The sequence below is a fragment of the Labrus mixtus genome, chromosome 21, assembly GCF_963584025.1.
Source record: "Labrus mixtus chromosome 21, fLabMix1.1, whole genome shotgun sequence".
In the NCBI taxonomy this organism is placed as follows: Eukaryota; Metazoa; Chordata; class Actinopteri; order Labriformes; family Labridae; genus Labrus; species Labrus mixtus.
In genome coordinates, this window is record NC_083632.1 from 8265160 (window position 1) to 8289858 (window position 24699).

Genomic DNA, 24699 nt, shown 5'->3' on the forward strand with positions numbered 1-24699 from the left:
GAGGGTAGTCCATCGTGGATAAGATAAGTGTGGTGTGCCATTTGACCTCCGACATAAAAGATCAAGGCAAACCACAGAGAACAGTGTGTGGTGAAAGAGCTGTAAAGGATGAATGCTTCTAAATAGAGCTGAAATCATCATCGTCCTCACTGTTTGGATAAGTGCTTGACTGTTTTGATAAGTTTCAAGAAAGAGTGCCAAGAATTCAGTGGCCCTTATTACTTACTGGAAGTTCTGTTATACTGTAACAGATATGTTTACTCCATAAGGACAATTTAAAAAGGTTAAGTCACTTAATCAAGAAACCACTTTTTTTTTGCTATATTGCTCATATTGCAACAGCGATGAATTATTCAGCCCTAGTGGAAATAAATTGTATGTACAGAATGACAGAAATCCATACAATGAGGAAATTTAAGCTGACAGTGCAATTTTTACAAATCAAGGTGCAAAACTGAAGGTATTTGTAGCGGCCAGTTTTCCTCCGAACAGTCATAAACTAATTCTCAGCCAATAACCACTGCCCCAACACCCTCCAGCCTGCACAGATGAGGTTTCACATTCCTACTTTGCAAATAAAACACACGCACACACACACACACACACACACACACACACACACACACACACACACACACACACACACACACACACACACACACACACACACACACACACACACACACACACTAAAGACGTAGACACTGTTGTTGAGACTTTGTTGACCTCGGGTCGTTTCATCTCTCTGACGGTGTTTACACCATAAGTCAAGAACAAGAAGATCTACTCTCTTATTCTCTCCGTCCAAGACGTGGAGGAACACCCCCTCCCTTCCTTTATCTCCCCCCTCCCCCGTTCTTGCTAATGTAACACACATTAGTGAAACCAGCCGCACACTGTGCACGCCCATAGTGACACGGAGGATGCTTGGCCCTCGGGTGAGCCATCTCTCTCTCTCTCTCTCTTCGTTCGTCCGTCCCCCCCCCCCTCCTCATGCCAAGCACATCCCGGGCGTCTGTGACTCAAACATGCCCTCCTTTTAGAGCAGATGGTCAAAAATAGCGGCCGCCGTCAACATTTTTGTAAGCCGTGGGACCCGTCGGGCCACGCAGCGCTTGCCAAGAAGGAGCAGGGGTGCGATACGAGTGTGTAAAAATAATCTGGTCAGTTACAGCCTCTCTCAGTTTGATACTGACAAAGTGAGAACACCCTGTTGTTTGAAAAGAGCTTATGTAATGGAGACCTAAAAATAGGAGCGTGAAGTGTGTCTGCATGTGTCCCTCTGTGTGCTAACATCCACGAAAAACACTCTCATTAATTAGCATTCATCACGAGCAGCAGTTGTGATATCTGTGGTTACTATTAGTGTGCGACAATTACTTCTTCTTTGTTTGTTTTCAAGCTGCAGCTGAGGACAGGACCGCCCGGCAGCCAGCGTACGAGGGAACATGAGGAAACAGACAGGATGTGTTTACAGAACAGAGTTATTTAAAGTCACTTCTGGTCACCCGCATTCTGCGCGGATACACAAACTTCCAGGTCACCCAGAGACTTGTTTACAGGTACATCTAGTGGTTCACCCTTTAACCCTGAGCACTAAGGTCACTTTAAAGTCCACAGATAGTTAACACAAATTAGACCTGCACACAAATGGACGGAGGAGAGAATGGAGGAAAGAGAGCTTGACAGACATATGGGTTGGCTGGTATCAAAAGGCCAATACAGACCTATCATAGATTAATCCTATTATATGGAAACTCCAGATTTGGTTTAAGAGGGAATCTTCTTAAATACCTTTGCAGAGTCATGTTGGTGTAAGAATGAGTGAAAAATCCATATAGTTAACGTTTTTTTTCATGCTAGCTCAAAAAAGGAACCATATCAGCCTTGGTATCACTTCACCTTGATTTGTAACCACCAAAATCAATATCAGTTTCTCCCAACAAAAAACCGCAATATCCTGAATGCTTTAATCCTGTTGACATCAGTATCAGTGTTGTAGTTCCAAAAAGCTAACTCTGGTATTTGATTTATTTAGATTTTTTCCTTTTTGGATGTATGGTTTGATATCATCGTCCCATCATGCTTTGAGTGATGTAATCAAGATTTTTTTTTTGCCATGTAGCCACAGAGAAATGTTAGGTTTTTGATTCATCTGGTTGAAAAAAGTCCGGGAACTACAAATGGGTGCAGTTCTCTTACATTTTCTTGTCAGATTTACTGGCCTTTGTCCAGGATGTACAACAATAATACTGTTATCATTGAAAAAAAAAAAAAAATACGGAAGCAGTGTGATTTTTGACCCAGAATGCAACACTCGGATGCTAAGGGTTAATGTATTCCACCCTCGAGTGCAGAGACTTCTGTCATGCTCTTCTTTCAGTGCCCACAGCTGTCACGTCGGTGTATCAGCTCCGGTCTGTGATGCATGCCTTGCACCTGGGTAACCGCCCGCACACAGACACAGAGACATCGTGTTAGACCGAGGCCACAGTGTAAGCTGACACATGGAAAGGGGGGGGGGGGGGGGTTACTGCTGTCTCAGATTCATCATGGAGTAGACAGTTTGGTTTAAGTTTTTTTGTTAAATCAAGAAAAAGGGTCACAAGAAAGACAATTTTGCGGTTGATCGACAAAATTTGCCGCCATACTTTGTTGAGTATCATTGGCTTTTGAAGTGTTGGTGGGACCAAAAAATAAATTTAATCTGGCACAAATATGAATGTATGTAAAGTGAAGTACATCAAGAAGCTCTAAATGTAGAGAGCGTGATTATACGTTATATAATGTATGGAAAACTTCAAAGAAAAAGCCCTAAAAATCAGTGTTCTCAGTACGGCTCCACCTCCAAAGCGGTTTTCAACAAAGCACAAAACTCCTGAAAAGTTTCATAAATTTCAGGGGTTAAAACACAAACGGGTGAATTCTCCAGTGCGCGACTGGCTCAATCTTGCTGCAGGTAATGACGCTGCTTCATGCAGTTTACGGATCGCCATGTCCTTTTTTACTCGTTCATTGATTGTGTGAATGGACCAATAACACGTAACAGTAATGTTAAGGCAAAAACTTAACTGTGACTGTGAGACTCTTCTGCTTAATCCGCCATCTTTGATATCCATAACATCATTTCTGCATTATGTCTCATCTCCTGAGACCCCCCCCCCCCCCCCCACCTTGTCTGACAGGTAAATCTTCACGCTGCTGTGACGACATGTGAATATGCAACTCAAGAAGATTTCAGAAGATTTTTCCGCAAAGCATTTGTGCAAACAGCTTTGGAGATACAAAACTTTGAGCTATTTGAAATGTTTGATTATTCTTGTGTCTGTGCACTGCTTTGAAGCGGGCGTGAAAAAACACATTTCCATACATCAATCAAAGTTAAGCAATAAAGCAGCAGCTTCCATTCCTTCCAATAATCGAAGCATGAAATAAAATGGTGAAAAATGCCCGTCGTGAGGTCCCAGAGCCCAGGGTGATGTCTCCATACAGTTTGATTTGACTCAAGTAGCAATAACATTCAATGTTCAATGACACTCAAAAACAAAGCAAAAAGACAAAGATACAGCCACATTGCTCAATGCCATGAAAAGTTTGATTGAATGTTTCTTCAGAGGTCTTCTTCAAGCTATCGTTTTTTAAAAATGGGGGCCAAATCCATACATTTATATCGATTTGTACAACAGTTGGCTGATAGACTCCATGATGGCAGATGTGGTCAAATGTTCAAAACGCTCCAAGGTGACACAACTCACAAACCTTCTGATGAAACATGAACATCAAAGACCAATCCAAAAACATACAGCATTCATCCATAGCAAGGCACACCAGGAGAAACCACTTTTTTTCTAGGTTTCAAAAATTATCACCTGAAGAAGACCTCCAGTTGAAATGTTATGATTGGCGGCAGTGAGCATGTCTGCCTGCATGTCTTTTTCGTCCTGATGCTCTTTTTTGAATTTCCCTGCACTGTGTTCATATAACCAGCCCCTTTTTTCTACAACACAAAGCAAAGCAGCAAATCTTCAACATTCCTCTACAAAGATCTGAAACCAGGGAGAATCAAAACAGAATCTGAAGACAGTTTTTTTTGAGTCGTTTCTCTTCTGACATGTCAATCAAACAACTCGCAAAAGCAGATTTGTGAGTTTCTGCTATTAAATCATAACTTGAAACACTCAAAGCTTACGAGGGATAAGTGCAACAAATCCTTCTCCACTCTGGGTCAGCTGCAGGATTTGTCGCGGTGATTATGCAAAAAAGGGAGACAGGTGAGATGCAAAAACAATATTTGAATAGGAGCCTCTGGTGCGTCGACATATGGCAGCAGCTGACGGAGAAACTGTGCAGCATGTCGGGGACTTTATCCACGTGTGTTTCACATCTTGATAGGGAACTTGAAAGAATCAGATTTTTTTTTGGAGGGGCATGAGGGGGATGGAAATTTGTCTCACAGACCTTTGAGAGCGACAGAGTACAGCAAGGGGAAGGGTAGGAGGGGGGAGCATTCAGTGTGTATTAGTAAATCCCAGTTAATTTTCCCTGTCAGAGAACAATGAGATCTGGACCCCCGCGGGCTCCGTTAGAATGTAATTCCAGCACTTGCTCGGAATCACCTTCATTACTCATCACACGTATGGAGGACCTCTCTCTCTCTCTCTTTAAAAAAAAAAACCTCCAAAGTGCACACAGATACTCGGATCCTCCAACAGAGCCCCTCAGGAGTATTCCCTTTCTTTTCTTTTTTTTTTTTTTGATAGTGAGATCACACCACCTGAGACTTTTTCTTGCTATTTTCTCAACCCACAGAAACGTGTCTTTCCTCTCCTGTGAGATTTGACAGCTCTTCGATGTTCCCGTGGCTGGACTTTGTTTAATTTATAGATCAGGAGCCTTTCGTTTACACTTAAAGCTGCGGCGCCGCTCCGTGACATCATCTCGGTATGTCTTTCACAGGGTATCACATTCAGCATGCAAGAGCTGGGACTACAGGAGACCTCTGAAGCTACTGCTTTATCCACCTTTAACTCACCTATATAACCTGCAAACCCTACAGCCTGAAAGAAAAAAACCTGGAAACTAAGTATTTTTTGACTATAAATCAAATGTTATGTCATGCAGATATTCCAGAAACATAAAAGCCAGAGAGAGCACAAACATCTTAAATCTCACGACGGATAAGAATGCAACTAATGATGCTTGACACATGTGCTCATCCTCTCAAACAGAGCAGCTTATAGATGCTACTCTAGGTTTGATTTGATTATTCTTTTCTTGTGGGAGAGAGTTCATACGGGCGAGCGAGAGCGAGGAAGCGTTCCATTGAGCACAGAGGTGGAGGAGAAAGAGAAACAAAAACGTTTATTGATCATCTGTTCTAAAGTTACACAGTTCACCAGTGAAGGGTGTGTGAACATCACCGCAGTCTGCAGTCTCTGCTAACAGACTCATGGTAACCAATCAGCAACAGAGTATGCACACATGTTACCCTCACTGCTCTGTTTATTATAAACTTTCAGTGTGAGGGTTGTTGTCTGTTGCAGAGTAAAAAATGTCTTTGTTCAGTCTGAGTTGCTGTGAATATTATTAGTATCAATAATCCTGAACATTCAAAGAAATTGAGAATATGACGTCATCATACAGAATGACTTCTCTCAGCACCCCCAACTGGAACCGATTGCCAACATCCCTGCACAGTTTTAAGCTTCATTTCCACCAAACCGTCCGTTTCGGCATGGCACAGTTTGGTTCCCATCACCCTGATCTTGCTTACGTTTCCAGCCAGCTCGTACCCTTACATGGTGGGCAACGTGTAAGCCAGATGGTGATAGCCGCATTAGCTACGTAACAGTGTGCCATGGCAGTGCGACACCGTGTAGCCCGCCAGCAAATTCAACGAAGATGAAGAACGCAGCACAGTAAACAAAGGGCAACAATGGAGGAAGTCAAGTCATTCGTGTTCTTTCTTCTCAGTATGTGGCTGTTGATTACAAGAAGCAGTAGAGCTTTGTTTAAGAGACGGCTCCACGCCGCAGTTTGACCGGTTTTGTTGACTTTTATCAATTTTTCAACCAAACTACATTTAAACTAGCAGAGCTGCAAATCTTCATATTTAAGAAGCTTTAATCCCAGAAATAAAAAAAAATGAATCATTCAAATTGTTACTTATTTTCAGTCTATTCACTTATTGTTTCATGCAGTCATATTTTAAACAACTCGGTCAGTTGTGCACAATCAACATATCCTTCAAGTGCAGAAAGGATGTAACCTGAAGAAGAGCTGCATACATTTTGTGCTTTGAGGACCTTAAACCTGCTGATTTGACTCTTGTCTTTTTTATTCATGACATAACTAAACTAAATTACTATGTTTCTACTTACAATTGGGGAACAACAACTTGCTATTTTAAAATATTTTATAGATTCAAAAGTCATTTTAAGTAACAACTCTTCATCCTGCACATAACTGATATGATAAACAGAGATTTTATTTTCCTGGTTTTACCAAGCGGGGACAGGATTAAGCCAAAACTATACTATTTAGTCGTATTAATTACGAGCTGTGTCTCTGTTCCGGCTAACTTCCCCTCCAAGCGCGGCTGCAGCTGTAAGAGCAGGCCGGTCTATTGTTCAGACTAACAAGGGCCGCAGAGGTCACTCACATTTTCACAAGAGCTTTGGCCAGAGGGGCTGAGGGAAGAGGCAGCCGGCACACTCGCAGCAGTGTGTTTGGTGTGGATCTACACTGAAGCTGTTTCTATAAAGTCACATCGTTCCCAGCCCATTATAGAGGGGGGATAGATTAGATTAAGTGAGATTATGCAGAGAGGGGCTCCCTAAAAAGAGCAAAAATAACACACTCAGGATTTAGCAGGCGAGTCAACAGTGGGATTAAGCAGAAAGCACGCGTTCAAATCCAATGCTAATATGCACAATGGTCATCCTTTCAACTTTTAAGTGCTCTCATATGTTCATGCACATTTCACAAGCAGCAGCAGCAGCACAAATCAGACTCCTTTTTTTTTTTGGCATATTTGTGTCATAAATCCACAATTTGACAAATTTTAAAACCCAAAATAAGAGTTATTTTCCAAGCTGTCAGTCCGCCTCTCCTCCCTCTCTTTGCATGCGTACAGTTTGTACAATAACAACTCCTATCACCATTGCAACCCAAAATATGCACAAAGTGGTTGCACACTCTAACATGATTAAATGATGTGTGGTCTGGCGTCAGTCCCAGCACCTCTCCCATCCTGCGCTGCGCTCTCTATCTCCCCGCTGCACAAACACACACACTCGACACACAGATTCCCTTTCCCTGAGCTGTGTTTTCAAAATAGACGCTTCATATTAACAGTCAACAGTCAAGCTGACAGGTACAGTCTGACCATCCCCGCTCCGTCGGGTGGATATCTTGCGCGGTACACATGTTGCCGCCGAGGTGGAGCGTCACAAATCATCACACGCACACATGAGGAATGCGGGGGGGGGGGGGGGGTATGAGGAAGAACGAAGTGGATGGATGTAGAAAATGCTGACTTTTGTTGTCCAAAGGATTCACATCACTAACTGGAATAAAAGTAACCAACAAAACAGTGAAATAATTCAGCGTGTGTATGTGTGGCATCATTTAAAGGGGCCACAAGTTCAAGAGAGTCATTGCAAAGTTGCAGCACTTAGAGAAAGTTTTTGGTCGAGGGAAAGCCAACGGGTTTTTGACAACCTTTTGGGGAAAAAGACATCACACTTTCAGATCAAAAGATCAAAAACTCATCCGGAGATTGAACAGAAGCGACCAACTTACAACATATTCGGTTGCTTCACAAAGGATCAAAATGCCATCGCAGATAACAACACCAATCTTCACAGAGCCTGTGTAAAAATGTAGAGACTGTGGATAAATGACACGGTTTGGGATATAGGAAGTCATCTGGTTTCGGTTTGTAATCCACTGGTGTTTCAGATTGATTGTATGCAGTAAAACAGTCCATGTGTGGAGCAAAAAAAAAAAGAGAAGAGAGGGAACGCATCAGCTGTTATGCAATCCTGAATCTTACCCGTTAGCGTCTGAAAAAAAAAAAAAAGATTCGGCTTTAAATAATCTCTACAAACATTCGTCTGCATGCAAGTGGAACTCCCAACTTCATTCTCACTTTTTTGAGTTACCAGGCGGACAAGGGCGTCACAAAAAGAAGTATCAGCCGGATGTCCTTTATGCCTGAACACCGGGAAACTTCCCCGTCACCCAAAAGTGATATCGTCCACTGAGGTTGGCGGATGAGTTGTGAAATCGGGAAACTGCTTCAATCCTTCAACAACAATAAAACCTATCAAATTAGCATCTATTTCTTCATGATAAATCTGTATCTGCCTGACGAATAGTATCACTATCTTCTTTCACTTCCCAGGACGATTAAATACTCAAAAGTTTATTTCCGGAATTACTACAGTCAAAATAACTCTTTCTGATGTTCTTATCACTAACAAGTAGCACAGCATTATTCAACATGAAGCGCTATTTGACACCCAACTCAACCTCATGATTGAGCTACTCCAGCTGCCCACTGACACACTTTCTGCTCGGTGAAAAATAGCCGCACCAGCAGATTGTGATTCATCCCGGGAGTTTTATTCTCTCCAGCAAAGACAAACACACACAAGAAAGAAAAAAAAAAAAGGGGGGACCTTGAGCAAAAGAGAAGAAAACTACTCAAACCTCCCACAGGCTCTGACCGAGGAGGTTGGAGATCTTGAGAGGGGCTCTGTGGAGTCCCCAGGCAAATCAATAACATTATGGTATTATACACCATCTATAACAGCCGTGTTTACCTGCTACTTAAGCACACGTTGTTGAGAAAAAGAAGCTCGGGATCCAAACCATCGGGAGAGGAATCAGACATATGTCACAAAGGAGGACTCTGGGTTGTGTTTACTAAAAGGTGTATTTCCACTGAAAAGGAGCGTCCACTAAAAGGGAAAGAGAAGATCGGAGAAGGCTGGTGGAGAAACACCAGCTCTCTGGGCAGTTCTGCTGCTGCTGCTGCTGGAGGTAATGAGGCCTCTTGTGTGTCCTCTCTGATCTGAGAGTTGAATTATTTCCCATGTGGCACGGCCATTTCCAGCTTCCGTCTTTTGCTCTCACCTCCTCGGGTGAAAAGGAAAACTCCCACCCTGCTCTGAAAAACGTGTTGCCATTGTCGATCCAAGCTGCCACAACCACAGACCTCTGATTGACTTTGGTCGAGAGAAAGAGAGAGAGAGAGAGAGAGAGAAAAAACAAGACTCTAAAATGTATGTTTTGAAATAAAAGTAGAGGTTTTTCTCCCGCCCGGTTGTATCCTGTCGCTTCTTATTGGTCAGTGGGAAACTGAGAGTTAATAAATGGTCGACTCCAGCGCCCAGACACACGTGCTGGGCTGCAGATCTCCGTTTCAATGTGTCTTTTGTTTGACGGCTGGTGTTTCAACATCCTCAACTTGAATAGAGGAAGGTCAGCCTGGTGGGGTCTGCTCCAGGGTTATTCAGGAGCCCTAAAACGTGGGGGCCCCCAAAGAGGAGGGGAGAAAAGAAGGGGACGAAGAGAAGTAAAAAGAAAAAAAAAAAGCTCCATCTCTGTCTGACACCAGCCACTGGAAGTTTGAGTTATCAGTCGGGAAAAAAGGAGCATTAAGATTTGCATCAAAACTGCGTCTACAATTTGACATCCTCGGATTGCAAGACAGTTTGCAAGACCGCACAAGTTTTTACACACAACCCTCAGCACAGCAGCCACTTCCAAATAGACTTATTGGGATGATGCTGCAGCAGCTTTTTAAAAAAAAAAAAAAAAAAAAAAAAACAGGCAACGGAGTGGGGAACGAACTTTTTTTTAAACAACATAACAAAAACAGGAAAAAAGCTCTCCTGGACATCTGAGCAGAAAAAAAGGCAAGGAACATCTGCATGCCTGCTTGATGATGCTCGTACAGTGGGACTTCATGAAGCAGAGGAGGAACACACTTTTTTTTCACTGACAAAGCAGATCACTATTTCCACTTTTTTTTTTTTTTTAAATCATGCTTTTTGCTTCCTGGTCTGATGTAGGCACATACAGTGAACATGAGCCACTCAATCTCCAACTGGTTCCATACTGAGACAGCAGGGATTTTTTTTTTTTTTTTTTTTTTTTTTTGGGAGTCAACTTGTTAAACCCTTATGAAGCATGCAGCTACAGTGTGACAGGAATACATTGATATTTAATAGTAGCTGTGCACACGTGCTGCTGTTCACAAAGTTCAGAAATAAACATTTAACGAGACATTAAGTGGATAATCCGCGCGGTTTCAGTCACCATCTGCAGCTCCACACACCAACACACGCCAACCAACCCCACACTGGACAACAACGCATGTGCTTTTGAGCTCATCCAAGAGCTCAAATAAAAGCAACAACAACAAAAAAATTACATTACCCACACATGCAGACAGAATCACGTCAGCGCCGCATGATTCACTCTGCATGCAAACATGCAAAACACGCTACAATTTTAAAGCCTTGTAACGTTGTGCAGATCAACGCGGCATCTGTTACCAACCAAATGCACAACCTGCTTTTTTTTTTTTTTTTTTTTTTTTTTTTTAACAGCTCCGCCGGTTCAATCCCCGACGGCACCACAGCTAGTAAATAAAATAAAAAAAAAAACCGCTTGCGGTGGGTTATTACAGCCTCCGACGGTGCTCCTGGGTGCCAGTTCAAGTGGTCACTCTATTGTTGGGGAAAACAATGTGGAAACAAAAACCTTCACAAGACAACAAGCCACACCAGAAGCAGCCAAGCACCGCGACGAAACACCGGGGATAACAAGCTAACTTTGCGGTTACTCACCGGGTTGTTCAGCCGCAGAAAAAGTCCTCGGTTAATTCTCGGCTTCTTGTTTTTTAAATATCGTCCCCCCCCCTTCTTGGCCACTGAGAACGGGCTCAACGTCAGTGGGTGAGTAACTGAATAGACTCGGAGAGAGCGCAGTAAGTTGAAGTGTCAAATTACATTGGCTATTCTATTACCAGAGGGACCCATGCTCGGTGGCTGCTGACAAAATGTGTCGCGGATTTTCGGGTTTGTACGCGGAGAAGCCATCAGGAAGAGGGAAGGAAGGAAGGAAGGGAAGGAGAGGAGAGGAGAGGAGCAAGGACTCGGATCAAAATCGGTGCGCTGCCACAGCTGGTACTCTGGATCTTGCTGGAGAGACCCCGGGTCAGGTACCATCCGGGTGCTTATGAATGACGATTAGTTGGACATATTAAAAAAATAAATGAGCCATGCTGGGTATTTATTTCGAAATCTCGGTATTTACGAGATTAATTAGGAGAATATAATTGAGTTATTTATAGGATTTCTAAGCTAACATCTTATCCTTACGGCACTTAAAGCATTAGTATTAACAATTTGCCCAATAATAACAAGAGAAAACAAAAAATACCTATTTTTAAAATCCAAGAATTATTAATTAATTCATAAGAATAAGATAATATTTAAAACAGAATACAGAAGAATATCTTTAAGTCGTAATATTTATGAATTATTATAACTTATTATTATAGAATAAGATGATGAAGAAGGGAAAATAATGTGTTTATAATATTAATTATGACGGAAAAGTCATAATATTTATGAAAGATAATTCAACAATACAACAATTACTGATTTAAATAGCTCTAGTCTTTAAACGATTTAAACATGATATTAAAAATATGCCAAAGCAGACTGATCTTTGAACACGCGCGCACGCCCTCCAACCAAAATACAGCCGCCCCGCACGCGCACGCGCTGTGTCGTCCCGCGCTCCTCCTTGGGAGCCGGACGCCACCCTCCGTGTTTTGCAGGTCGCCGCTCTCTGATGGAAAGCTCTGAATAACAAAGACATGTTTGAGAGCAGCAGCGGCATCAGCAGCAGCAGCAGCAGCAGCAGCAGCAGTCTGGGCTGAGCGCTGACGTCAAAGAGCCATGACTGTGCCAAGCAGCATCCAGACTTCACACACACACACACACACACACACACATACCAAACACATATTAACATGTTTGACCTGCTGGCCTGTTTGGAAGCGCCCCATGTGAAAAGTTAGAATCACAACAACCTAACATGCTGTGATTGACTCTTCAGAGTTCCTCTCTGATTAGGATCAGAGTGGAGTTTCCTTTCTCCATCAAAGGAGTCATTCAGTCAATCATCTTCTATTTATTTAGAGCCAAATCACAACAAAAGCTATCCCATGAAACCTAAAATAGACACTTAACTTATCTGGTACATAACAGGGACTTATTATTCTAGGAATGTCATACAATAATAGTAGAAATATGTCTTATATTAGCTCTAATGATGTATGTTTAATGGGAACAAAAACTCTGCAAAGTATCGATACACTCTCTGCTGGTCTGTTTGGACTCCCCTCCTTCAGACCTGTGCATCTACCCCAGCTGTCTAACTCAGGGGGTGGGAGGTTGGGCTGGAACAATAGGAGCCATTTGTCCTGCTAAAAGGTGACAGGAAGCATTGATTTCAGCCTGTTCCAGCCTTGTAAGCCATCCCTGAATTGGCCAGTGTGAACATTAAAAAGAGATTGGGAAATTTTTAGGTAATTGTACTTCTCCGGGGTTGTATCGGGATGCAGGAGAAAAGTTTTTCCTGGATACTAAAGTCACATCAATTTTATTGAGCTATAAATGTTCAGTGGTTGCAAGGTGCTGCAGAAACAATTTAAAGTTGTACGAAAAAGCTTTGAGGTTGCACAAAGAAGGAGCTGGACGAACTTAAGGTACGAGGAATGAATCTTTGAAATGTTTTTGAATTACTTTAAATCGCCGGCCACTGAAGAGCATGATGTCATTCATACATGTGTGAAAAACGTTTGTTTACATTTGTGTATGATCATGTACTTTGAGTGTTACTGTAAGATTAAAATCCCTGCAAATCATTTAAAAAATATGTATGTTAAGTTTTTATACAACAGAAGACTGCGCTGTTAACCACCAGGCAAAATTTCAGTGATGAAGGGAATCTCAAGGATATGAATTTAAGTTTCAAAATCATGTCAAATTAAGCATCAGTCTTTGCTTCTATAGAATGTACTGATAAGTGCTGACTCATTGGAAAGACCGTCCTCTCTCCGCTATCAAAAATCAGCTACGACTGACAATTGAGGGTTTATCGGTGTGCTTTATTGGATCCTACATGTTGAGCCATCAAAGCCGGAAACAAATTCAGTACGCTGACCTCTGGGATGACTGGTGTTCAGTGGTAGAGTCGGTCGTCTCTCAACCAGAAGGTCAGGGGTTTGATCTCCAGTTCTTGTAGTCACATGTCAAAGTGTCCTTGGGCTAGACTGTGAACCCCAAATTGTGTATGACTGGTGTAATAAATGGCATTAGTTAAAACTGAGGGAAACTTTACATAGCATCCTCTGTCATCAGGGTGTGACGTAAGTGTGACTTGCGGTATAGTGCTTTGAGTAGTCAGAAGACTAGAAAGGCACTATTCAAGCTCAAGTCCATTTACTATTTACTTTCTCATCCTAGGGGAATTTGAATAAACAGAGTGAGCTGTTCTTCAAATTCTAGCATCCAGAGAAGATGCACTTGTGGAATGAAGGCAGCGCGGGGCCGAGCTGTCAGCGTAGGCAGTGCGTGCCCAGGCTCCCCTCTCAATGATACACTATGAAACTTTAAACCTTATAGTATTTCATTAATGTTGAAAGGCGGGGATTTTCTATCTATGCCTTTCTCCATAAACACGTTATGACAGCATTAGCTTTTGTTTGTTTGTTGCAGTGTTGGATTTGAAAGGCACAATGTAAACATTAGAACCCATGTCCTTGTAGCTAACATAAACCCAGTTGTTATGAATGCCACGGGAACAGCTGCAGACATCTCATAATGTATTCATCATGCAAAATAGTATTTTAAGAGGAAGAGGGGAGTTATAGCAAGAGCGAGGACCAAACCGACCTACATAAAGAGAGGGACCGAAAAGTGTTGTATTTCATATATATATTGTATATTTTGAGATGGATCGACCAGTCAGACCTGTGATCACACAGTGGAGACACCTTCTCTGCCGAGATGATGTGACGTCCGTGAAGAGACAGACACACTGGTTCACAACTGGGTCAGTGACACATGAACAAAAAAAAAGATTGTTAATGACTACAAACATACTACAAACAATACGGAAGAGGAATAGAAAAAATAATTAAAAAATTTTTTAAAAAATTTGTTTCTGTTTTTTTTTTTTTTTTTTTTTTTTTAGCATTTTGACTTTAATCTCAGAATTCTGAATTTTTTTCTAAAAAAAAAAAAGTCAGAACCAAACAAATTTTTTTTCAGTGGCCATAATCCTCTTCCGTAAAACAGAAACCAGAACGCTCTCCTTAGAAAAATCTAGACCGCCCTAGTAATACCAATGTTGTCAAATGTAAACATCTTCATAACTAAACAACATATTAAGCATTAAATTAACAAATATTACAACATGATGTGAATAGCTTTAACTTTATAGCGCGTTACCAGATATCCGTCATGATGACTATAGATGGAGTGTGTGGGGAAACTTCAGTTTTCACCATGACTAGTTTTCATGTTATGTTAAATAGTGTGATGACGAACTCAGCAGCAGTGAGTCAAGCGATCGTATAAAACACTGAAGCTGCTCGTTTGTGTTATCTAAATCTGACTCACCTTTCTGATCAAGACCTCTGTTGTCTTTCTCCACTTATACTTTTCTTCAGTTGATATTGTAATCATCACATAAGAGACAAACATAACACATTCAGCACCCACACATCCTTCTAGCTCCCCACATAAAAAAAAACCAAAAAAAAAACAGCACAATGTGATCATTGAGAGTGCAGGCCGGTGCTGGCAGATGTCTGTGTTTTCATTTACAGTTCCCACCTGGTTTATGAATGAACAACCGCCAGGCTCCAGAGACCAGCCCACATCCTCCACAGCCAACCTACCAACCAAACCCCTGGCTGTGTTCCAGTCCAAATGTGTTCACAGTGCACACTTTGCTGCTTTGCTTTATGTCGCAAATATGTGTTGGACTCGTACATTCCTGAGGGTCTACTTTCTGCAACGTTGAATAGCTGCACTCGCGTTTTTAAGCTCAACTTTATTTCGCTGAAACCTGAAAATGTGAGTGAAATTATAGCCCTAGATGACATGAATTGTGGTTTCATTTTAGCAAACCCCCCCCCCCCCCCCCCCCCCCCCTTAGGTTCATGTGTGTCCTCTCTCTAACCGCTTTTATGAGGGGTGGATTGTGTTTGGGGATTGTGTTTAACCTGTTCAACAAACAAGCGAAAGGAAGAGGAGGACAGGCACTCTGTTTGACAAAAAGCCATGAGGGAAATGAGATAAACCACATTGATTCTCATTACAGCAGCAGAAAGAGAGCAGACATACCTAGACAGGTTGTTCTGCAGCCTCCTGATGATTTCCTCCCCTCGTTTTTTTCCCCCCCCTTTTACCTTCAGACATTATTTTTTGGAGAAGCACCGGCAGATATCTGGCTTCCGACACCCCATGCTGCTGCTGCTGCTCTCCTTTTTTTTCTTTCTTTTTTCGGTGGGGTGTGGTGGGGGTGGGGGGGGGGGGGGTGGATAGAGCCAATCAATGTGTGCTCACAAAAGGGGGAAGAGCGTTCAGAAAGCCAACTGTTCCCTCAGGCCACAGGCTCTGAAGAAGAGCGAGAGACAGAGGGAGACAGTGCAGAGAGAGAGCGGGAGGCGAGGGGGTTGACAACATGTTTCCTTTGCTGCTGTACACAGAGAGGAATAACATGATCAGTGCAGCACTGACATACAACAGCAAAAAAATACTCACTAGCTCACTGAAATGCACAAACACAATGCATGATGCTTGTTTAGAGTATGACGTAGAGCTGCTGCCAACATGAATATAGATACGTGTATCCATTTTTGATGAAGGGGTTAGTAATGGTTCATTCAATAGAATAAAAAAAAAAAAGCTAAACATGACAAACAGCAATTTTAAAAACTCAAGGTTTACATTGCGAAATTGCCCACTCCCCATCTAAACAATAGTCAACAATAAAATGAAACATAGAAGAACAAAGTTTAAAAATGTGACTTTTTGAAAAATGACTGAGCATTTATTTTTTTTGGCCACTTTATGGGTTCAGTACCTAGATTCATTTTAAATCTCCTGACCGTCAAAAGTCATCAAGACCATCACAGACAAAAATGATCAATTCTTTATTGTTGTTGTTGTTAGTAATACCTAAAACTGCTGCCGGAGGTGTCATAGGTGTAGGTGTCATACAAGTCATCAGTTGCACACACAGTCTAAAAAGCATTTTTAGGTGTTCACAACAAAGATGTACAAGATGTACAGGACAAAATCAGCAAAGAGTTAAGAGGTGCCAATGTCCACAGGGGGCACCAGAATAAACTTAACAGGAGCTTTAATTTATAATTTTATAATAAGTGGCATCCTCCACTTCATGTCCAAAGGGCTTGCCTTTATCAGCACACACTGCACAGGAGCGTTTTTACAACTCATCCGTTTTGATTTTATGAAGGAGACAAGTTATGCATAATTAAGGGCGTGGCTGATATGACTGCAAGCAGGGTGTGTTGTAGCTGTTTGCCAGAAGGCTAAAGGCCCTCCTCCGCTTCACCTCTTTGCCTGTTCCTAGGAAGATCAAAGTTAGTTTGAGACAGCTTTTTCAATAAACCAACTGCAAATTTTGGGCTTCAAAACTCCCCCTCAGTAACCAAAGGGTGACACTACATCCATGTTTTATAACGTGGTATACATAAGCTGAAAAATGTTCTACATTTCTCCCATTTAATACAATGTACCCCATCATGCAAGTAAAGTCGCTCAATGGCCTCACCAAAGATAACAATCCCACACATTTTTGGCACAAGTGAGAGTTTCGCAAAATAAAGGCTTGGAAAAAATTATGATCTAAAAAAAAATAGTTGTAAAAATAGCGCAAACAAAAAGCGTTCGTAGATTTTAAAGTTCCAAATTTCAGGGAATCTCCGGGGATAATTTTTTGGGTTGTACTTTGAAAACCTCCTTGAAAATGACGCTGATGACAACAGGAAGAATCTGTCCTTCTCTTAGAATTGTTAACCTCTAAGGTCTCACTGATAATTAGAGATGCACCGATCCAGTTTCATACTATATTATCATAATTCTTTTTAAAGATAGCACATTAACTCTTAGTGTACACTGAAATGTAAACAACCATAGATGCAAAATAATGTGATTTTGAAAACCATATTGTTTGTTTATTCTTTATAAAATATCTTCATTTCGGTTCATTGGCCAACGTGTAAAAGATGGAATCACCATTTTTCATTTGGATCAAATAATTGTTTCCTTGTCATTTATGATCACAAAGGCATTCTGTTGTAGATTTTATAGGTTAATGGTTATCAAATGTGTTCGTGGCATTGTGCTGCACTGTTTAACCCATACAATGTGTGTGTGTTTTCATGCACTGGAAATTATGCATAATTTACGTCAAACAATCCCTGCATGACAGATTGAGCTCACAGTGGGTGTTCCACTTAATAAAATCACTTGTGTGCAACAACTCCCACCTTGAAATCCCTCTGTTCCCTCTCGCAGGCAAAAAAAAAAAAAGAAAAAAGAAAAGGTTCAGGTATAATGTGGAGCTGTGAACACTTTTTTTTGTTTTCGTTTTATGTATTAGCTGACAGGAGGTTAACTAGCTATTTCCAGCTCCATTATTCTGCTGTAACTCCGGGGCAGAGTGAGAAGTCAATTATAGTCAAAGCATACTGTGTTTTTGAATCTCCTCTGCTGAATCATTTTCTGCTAAATGCAGGCATTTAATTATTACCAAGACATTATAAGGTTTAATGAGATACCACAGTAAATTGCTTTGCTCTAAAAAAAAAAAAAAAAAAAAGAAAGAAGCAGCTCCTTAACAATATCAGAGCTAGTCCGTATAGCGCTGTGACATTTGAATAAGATGCTCCTCTTATTGTAGACCAAGGTTTCTCGTACCTCAGCTGGGAAATGTCACATGTTTTTTATAAGGTCAGGTTGGATCTCTTCAGGGTTTTTTTTTTACTAGAGGAGCTTAGCAGAGTGATTTCCAACAACAGGTACCAACACATATATATATAAATGATCCATGATAGAGTAGATGTACCGTGCAGTTTCAAAGCCAAAACTCAAGCTATAGACTTCATGGGACTGAGTTTTCAAACTAATGTCTCCCATAGTTATGACACACTTTCCACAGATTAACCCACATCAAACCCCCATAGAGTACACATGAACTTGTGAACTCACTGCAGGTCTTTCTTGTCAGCAACGGACTAATACAGTCGGAATAATATCACAGAAAATGCAGCACGTCCTTTTGCTTTATTTCAACATTTTGCACTGAGATCTCTAAATGACTATTTCTTTTGTGTTATTGTTGGTGCAAAAATTGGTGAGTGCACAAAGAAGCTCTTCCTCTCTTTCAAACGGAACGGACACTAAAAGCTGCTGATTTCCTCTGATGTTTTGTAGCACTTTAACATTTTCCACCGTAGCCGAAGCGAGTTTGTTTCTGTTATGAAGACACATGTGATGGCAACCAACAAATTGGGGTCAGAGATGCAATAGAGGAGTACCGGTAAAAAGAACTGAATTCAAAAAAATGAATGTGTTCTCGCTGTGTTCCTGAATGTCTGAGTAGTAAAAGCAGCGGAGCACCTTTGCGGCTCCTTTCTGTTTTGTTTGAACACAAATGACTCCATGTTGCATAGTCTGGCTGACTATTTTACTGGGAGTTTGATAAGAAGTTTAGACTCTAACCTGTCAGTGGATACATTTGTAAGATATGTAAGCTTGGCACATGGGCCGAAAGAGTGAGCAAAAAAAATACATCATTTCTCCCAGTACTTTTAGAGTATTTATTTTGTCTGCTTAGCTGGCCTAGGCTCAGTCCATGAGGTCAGGACAATTGACGTTTTTCTGATGTTAGCCACTGGAGCTAGGCTAGCTGTTGAATGTGACAACACCTCCATAGGCTGCCTGCATGTTAGACCCCAATTTGCTCCTGCTGCGTCGTCAGTGGCGTATTAATGTGTATGAATGGGATCAGTTACTTCTGATGTGTGAATGGGTGTCAATGGGTAGGTGTGACCTGTGGTGTGAAATACGCTTTGAGTAGACTAGAAAAGCACAATACAAAACTACCATTAAAGGGGCCAACCAGGATCGGCGGAGCCAGAGGGGGAGAACAGGGCTGTGTGTGTGTGTGTGTGTAAATGTCTGACTGTGTGTATGTGGAGCTCCCACTTCGATGTGCTCTCTTGCGCTTCTGCAACGCAATGTAGACACCTATGTTACGCCCTTGTGCAATCAACATGAGTGTCTTGAGGCATAATGACGGTGGAGCTTTGTTACGCGTTGTTGAGGCACTTATTGCACTATGAAAAGGGCTTTTGTGTCATAGTCTGTAAATCCAAAATGACCGCACCAGAAAATCTTAAGGAAGCCATAGTCCTGATTGAATTACATCTAAAATACTTTGCAAGATCATGATTAAAAGAAGCAAACAAGAGCTTTTTTAATCTTCTTAATAAAGCATTAGTCATTGCCATATTAAGGGAGGTTATTGATGTGAAAGGTGCAACAACTTGTTAAACCTGTTGGAGTATCCGCTACACACACACACACACACACACACACACACACACACACACACACACACACAGGCAAACACACACTTGTTCAGACACCCTCATGACACCATCTACTTCTCCTGCTTTAGAGCTTCCCTCATCCGCCAGTCTGTTTGGCAGGGGTTGCTGGGCAACAGGCTGCATAAACACAGCACCTGACATGTCGAAGGAGAGAGCAACCAGGCGCTCAGACACTTGTCTGCATAGCTCTGTCAATTCCACTCACAAACATGCACTTATCATGCAGAAAATAGAAGCACACTCCCACATGTGTTCATGCAATAGCTGAATAGCTCTTAGAAATACAAGCCCATTTCTAAGCTGCTATACTAAATATTAAGCTTTGGCATCTCATTGGAAATTCCCCTGATAAATAAGCATTTAAATCAGGATAGAGTAGACAAAAGAGCAGTGTCTCACAGTAAATAAATGTTTGAATACAGGGAGATTATCAAAAGAGCATCGGAGTAATCACAGTTTGATAAGATTTGTGAGGCAAGTCAAAAATAAACAAGAGGAAATGTTTCCACTGCTGCAAAAGAACACTTGATACGACTACAATTTCACAGATTACGTCTCAATTACTGGTATAAAAGTAATTGTTTAAAAATGACATGTTCAATAGGGCGCACTCCACAATGTGTGATTTTATGGCTTTAGTACTACAGCGAGTGCATGGAGAGGTTCACGGCTGTTTTTTCTTCTCTGTTTTTATCAGGCCAAATGCTTTGAACATCAAGGTCAAGGGCAGTTTTATTTTCAGGTAAACAGTACAGGATGGAGCAGCAAAATAGAGATGTAGACTGGTTGTAGAGGAGAAAGCAATGAGAGGCAGGGCAAGAAGGGTTCCATGCCGATAAATGAGGAAGATATGCTTTATAATAAAGAAAATCTAACTAAAAATGTTACATAGAAAAACTGTAACAGAACACTTTAGATTTAAGTGTTACATTTTGTAACAATGAAGCTGCGTAGTCAAGAAACAAGCTACCACCACGGTGTTGTTATAGTTTGCAATATTGTAAATACTGTGTCATTGTGAGTGAACATGAGCAGAAAGCAATAACAGAGCACAGTGTTTGTTCATCATTTCAAACGGTCAACATGGGAAATAAACATCCACATGGTTCAGTATTTATAATGCAGCATGTAGAGTCTTAGAGAGGTGATTTTTTTAGATATCAGTTTTTATTTGTGTTGTTGTGAAAAGGAGTTCAGGTGGAGTTTAAGCGTCTCACAGCCTGAGGGAAGAAACTCTAACAAGCACCTTTTTGTTTGTCACTTCACAGACGGCAGCAGGGCGTCCTTCATCTTGGACTTGCTGATGCCACTTAAGTTAAATATTGAGTTACAGATATTTTGATTGTCACATGACTTGTGTAGAGTATAATTTGTAAGTCCTAGGATTGATAATTTACGATCATGAAGCTGCGAGATGTAAACAGTGAAAAATGAGACACAAATCCATATGCAGATTTTGCACTGTTTTCAGAATTCAAGTTTAAATGTCAGACTACCTGCCTTTTTTAAAACAAATATCAAGGCAAATGGAAATATCAGTCATTGGAAAAGAACAGACGGACTGATGACTATAACTACATGATACTGTAAATGAATGTCGAATGACATCCCCATCAGTCTGAGCTTTGCTTATTGATTCTAGCATGCTAACAGATAACACATTTGGCAAACACTGGATACTATAAACCTACTAAATATCAGCAGACATCTTGATAGTATGCTGAAAATAGCATTTAGCTGATATAGTTTTCTGGGACTTTTAAATTCAAGAATGAATGGACGTGTCATTTAAACAAAATAACAATAACCACATGAAACCACCACGGTATATGTTTAGCTAGAAAGTTCAATGGTTTGGTTTCATACAGGACATAAAACTGCAGTCTTCTTGGTTAACAAGTAAAGTGTATTTTGTGCATGTGAGTTTCCCAAATCTGGGATTAGCATTTTGATTAAACCCCAAAAAACATGTCGCAAACACTGGCTGTTGTATGTTTTGCTAGCAAGCAACCGCTAATGTTTGTACATTAGCTGCTAGCTTGAAAAAGATTTGTCGTGAGGACTGTATGAACAAAACTTGCAATCCCAAGTGGTGAAAGGTTAAACACATGTTCAATTTCCGTTCTGATTGAGCTAGAAACACAGTCTCGGAAAAATGTGACATGCCTACGTCATCTTAACACCTTAATTTCTGGCGGGCGCAGGTAAATGTTTTTAGATAAGATGCAGGCATTACGAAAAGAACACACTAAAAAACACACTTTAAAATATTAAATAGTCCCAGTTTGGTCAAGTTAATGCACAAATCTACTTGTCACGGTTATAAATCAGGTTGAGGATTTCTTCAAAATAAGACCGAATGTCAATAGGATAAACCTGACGTCTTGTTTTTTAGACCAGTGTTCGTATTTCCCATCTAAAGCCGCTGGATGTAAAGGCTTTTGAAACTTTGTGACTCCTTATAGCATTCTACAGTCAGACACCAAAAACCACCTTGAATTAATTTGCATTATAACTATTGTGGCAGAAATGAACATTGTAAGATTAAGTGTTATGAAGGTTTTGGTTCATTCACATACTGTTTTTGTCGTACAACATTGCAGACAAAGTGACACCTTTTTATTCATACAAGCGTTGCACTAGAGTCCACATCAGGTCCTGTTTTTCCTTCATCGCCACACATTTTAAGCTCCTGATTCCTTTCACCTCAGCGTCACCAACATCGCTGTGATATACACCTTCCCTGTTTCCTAGAGTCAACTTTTTTTCCCACTGCAATGATTTTCGTGTCAATGTCGGCAATTCAAGGAGAGCCTTTCCTATTGATCTGCTTCCTACAAAGGACAGAGGGGAGAAACAAGATGGATTTCATATATCTATTATCTGATGTGACTCCTCCTCTTTAACAGGATATAGATTTTCTGCCACTGATTCAAGGAGTTAGGTAGCATTGAGCATCCCCCGCCTCTAAAGGTTGCACCCAGTGGATTTTCTCTGCTCACTATAGGATCACAGACTAAAAGGTTGCACTGCACTGTACAAGCTTTAAGCTGACATTTAGCTGTCTGGTATCCAAGAAACCCTGTTTTCCAAAAACCAATCATTGTGCTAATGACTTGTTGAATTTTTCGGTCAGTGAAAAGAAATGTCATCTAAATATTTGTCAGGATTTGTCAGTCATGTTTTGGATTTCAGTCTTTCTATTAATATGTTACTATATCGCAACAAAAGTTCTCTTAAAACTCCTATAGCTGGTCATGAAACACAATGAAATTAAAAGTGAAGCCTCTACATGACCTTAAACAAGCAAAGGAGACCATTAGCACAGATATTGAATATTTCTAAATAGCTATTCTAATGCCTGACCGGCTGTTGCCAGATCCATGTGGGCCATGTTCTGCCCACGGCGTACAGTCGGGCGCTGGTCTCTCTAGTCACTGCTCGTGATTTTGTGAACCAGCTAGTTCAGCTCGACAGCTATCCAACTGTCGAGCCAGTTCATGGCTGCGCTTAAGCTTCAGAAACGAACCGAGTGGAAGACCAAAACCAACGCGAACACAGAACATGGCGCACGCAGATCTTGTGGAATTCGCTAGTGAAACCTCTGCAGTCAGGTTGCTGTCAGAAACTGCATGCTTCCCAATCTGCATTTTTTTTATTAAACCCCTTCTCCATGGCAAAGCTTCTCGGTGAGTTATGTTGACAGTTAAAGGTAAACAGGATGACATTCTTTTAAATTAAAAAGACACTACTTACACATGTCCAAGGCAAAATCAGCAAAGAGATAAGAGTTATCGTGTTGTACAGCGGTGAAGCGACCATTTATTAATCAACCAATGAGCAAGCACATTTTTTTCCACCTTTTAACAGGCGGAATCCTCAAGCTGAACCACAATCGTTGATGGATCGCCATCTGCCTCGACCGTGAAAGTCGAGAAACTCCAGAAAGAGGGATAGAGGCATAGACAGCCTTATAAGACTTGATTCCTTTCCTAAGATATATTCTGCAGCCTGAATGTGGACAGCATGCAGTGTTAGCACTATTAGCACCCGTCCACAAATCATCTCTTTTAGTCCTTCCATCAGACTCCCTACATTTGGCCGGCGCTGATAAGGCCCCCGCCAGAATGACCGGGGGGGTTGGTGGGGGGTTGGGGGGGGGGGTCACAATTTCAGCACTGAAGTCAACGGCGGAGATAGACCACTGCGTCCATCAAAGTGTAACTTCAGGCTGTCTCTCTGCAGTGTTGTCATTTCCCGGGCAGTGGGATACTTTGAATTAATCTGAAAAACACGGAGGGAGAGATAGCTCCGGCTGTTGTGAGCACTGAAGCTCCTCTTGGCCTCTATTTCTAACACATTGTCAAAACATTCACCGGGGTTAAACGGATTTATAGAATCTCTCACATCTCAATAGAGTGACAGTTTTGGTTATTCTGTTTTGACAGAAATTACCTACGGATGACCTCTTGATTTAATGTCATGCATTCTGTATCTTGATGTTAAATGAGAGTCAAAGATACATCGGTTTGACGGCATTTATTTTTCACTGCATGTTTTTTTCTCTACACATGTGTAGAATATTGCCAGTATTGTGTCATTTATTGCCTCTTATAGAAAGGGATTGTGTCTGTTAATAAATATAATGAACTATATAATCACATTAAGCTCAATGTAAACAGTTATGTTTAGCCCCTCAGTTTATTGCTGTCAATGCATTTTCAGTTGAAGCACTTAATCATTACCTTTAATAAGGGATTATTTAGGATTTGTATCACTTCCACCTCGAGGACCTATCCCTGAACCCAATGATTACATTAAGATTGTATCATGTACTGTATACAAACTAAGTTATTAGCGATATAAACACTCTTAAAGAGAACACGTGGTTTTAATATTTCACCGTCTGGCATGAGACTGTTGAAGGGATTTTGCAGAATTTGCACCAGTCATAAAGG

General features: G+C 41.1%; 1 protein-coding gene across 5 annotated transcripts in view; it reads right to left on the reverse strand.

The window, feature by feature from the left end:
• Window positions 1-11268, reverse strand: part of LOC132954932 (zinc finger MIZ domain-containing protein 1-like) — a 120537-nt gene extending 109269 nt beyond the window's left edge. For 2 of the 5 annotated variants that reach the window (XM_061027454.1, XM_061027453.1), the window contains exon 1: window positions 10863-11268. The gene's annotated coding sequence lies outside the window, so the exon portion shown is untranslated. The remainder of the gene's footprint in view (window positions 1-10862) is intronic. The other 3 variants (XM_061027452.1, XM_061027451.1, XM_061027455.1) reach the window with 2 other exon arrangements.
• Window positions 11269-24699: the final 13431 nt, after the last annotated feature.